The sequence below is a fragment of the Arachis ipaensis genome, chromosome B05, assembly GCF_000816755.2.
Source record: "Arachis ipaensis cultivar K30076 chromosome B05, Araip1.1, whole genome shotgun sequence".
Taxonomy (NCBI): domain Eukaryota; kingdom Viridiplantae; phylum Streptophyta; class Magnoliopsida; order Fabales; family Fabaceae; genus Arachis; species Arachis ipaensis.
The window spans coordinates 45,105,044-45,107,331 of record NC_029789.2 but is presented as its reverse complement, the minus strand read 5'-3'; positions in this window follow the sequence as shown (position 1 = coordinate 45,107,331).

Sequence of the window (2,288 nt, the reverse complement as noted above, 5' to 3'; positions counted from 1 at the left end):
GGATTCAAATGGTTATGGAGAATGGATAATTAAAATATGAATAAAACATAAAATAAAGATAGAGATAGAGATAGAGATACTTATGTAATTCATTGGAAGGAATTTCAGATAAGCGTATGAAGATGCTTTGTTCCTCTTGAACCTCTGCTTTCTTATTGCCTTCTTCTAATCATTCATACTCCTTTCCATGGCAAGCTTTATGTTGGGCATCACCGTTGTCAATGGCTACTTCCCGTCCTCTCAGTGAAAATGTTCTACGCACGCTGTCACCGTACGGCTAATCATCTGTCGGTTCTCGATCATGTTGGAATAGGATCCATTGATCCTTTTGCGTCTGTCACACGCCCAACACTCGCGAGTTTGAAGCTCGTCACAGTCATCCCTTCCCAGATCCTACTCAGAATACCACAGACAAGGTTTAGACGTTTTGGATCTCAGGAATGGCCGCCAATAATTCTATCCTATACCACGAAGGTTCCAATCTCAGATTAGAAACCCAAGAGATACGCATTCAAGCTTGTTTGCATGTAGAACGGAAGTGGTTATCAGGCACGCGTTCATAGGTGAGAATGGTGATGAGTGTCACATAATAATCACATTCATCATGTTCTTGGGTGCGAATGAATATCTTGGAGAAGAAATAGACTTGAGTTGAATAGCAAAAAAATAGTACTTGTATTAATTCATGAAGAACAGCAGAGCTCCACACCTTAATCTATGGTGTGTAGAAACTCCACCGTTGAAAATACAAAAGTAATGAAGGTTCATTGGCTTCGGCCTGGTGCACGAAGTGTAAATCACACTTTTCACAACTCGTACCACTAACCAGCAAGTGCACTGTGTCGTCCAAGTAATACCTTACGTGAGTAAGGGTCGAATCCCACGGATATTGTTGGTTTGAAGCAATCTATAGTTATCTTGCAATTCTTAGTCAGGATATAATATCAATAATAATTCTTAGTTTAAATTGTAACAAGTGAAAGGGCATAAAAAAAATACTTATTGTGCAATAATGGAGAATATGTTGGAGTTTTGGAGATGCTTTGCTTTCTGAATCTCCGCTTTCTCCCTGTCTTCTTCTTCACGCACACAAGGTTCCTTCCATGGCAAGCTGTATGTAAGGTGTCACCGTTGTCAATGGCTACCATCCGTCCTCTCAGTGAAAATGGTCCAGGTGCGCTGTCACCGCACGGCTAATCATCTGTCGGTTCTCGATCATGTCAGAATAGGATCCATTGATCCTTTTGCGTCTGTCACTACGCCCAACACTTGCGAGTTTGAAGCTCGTCACAGTCATTCAATCCTTGAATCCTACTCAGAATACCACAGATAAGGTTTAGACTTTCCGGATTCTCAAAAATGCTGCCAATGGATTCTAGCTTATACCACGAAGATTCTGATTAAGGAATCCAAGAGATATTCATTCAATCGAAGGTAGAATAGAGGTGGTTGTCAGGCACGTGTTCATAGGTTGAGGATGGTGATGAGTGTCACGGATCATCACATCCATCATATTGAAGTGCGAATGAACATCTTAGATAGAAACAAGCGTGTTTGAATAGAAAACAGAAATGGTTGCATTAATTCATCAAGACACAGCAGAGCTCCTCACCCCCAACAATGGAGTTTAGAGACTCATGCCGTCAGAGAGTACAAAGTTTAGATCTGAAATGTCATGAGGTGCAAAATAAATCTCTAAAAGTTGTTTAAATACTAAACTAGTAACCTAGGTTTACAGAAAATGAGTAAACTATGATAGATAGTGCAGAAATCCACTTCTGGGGCCCACTTGTTGTGTGCTGGGGCTTAGACTTAAGCTTCTCACGTGCCTGGGCTGTTTTGGGCATTCAACGCCAGGTTGTAATCTGTTTCTGGGGTTGAACTCCAACTTGTAACTTGTTTTTGGCGCTGGACGCCAGACTGCAACATGGAACTGGCATTGAACGCCAGTTTACGTCATCTATCCTTGAGCAAAGTATGAACTATTATATATTGCTGGAAAGCCCTAGATGTCTACTTTCCAACGCAATTAAGAGCGCGCCATTTAGAGTATTGTAGCTCCAGAAAATCCACATTGAGTGCAGGGAGGTCAGAATCCAACAGCATCTGCAGTCCTTTTTCAGCCTGAATCAGATTTTTGCTCAGCTCCCTCAATTTCAGCCAGAAAATACCTGAAATCACAGAAAAACACACAAACTCATAGTAAAGTCCAGAAATGTGATTTTTAATTAAAAATTAATAAAAATATACTAAAAACCAACTAAATCATACTAAAAACTAAGTAAAAA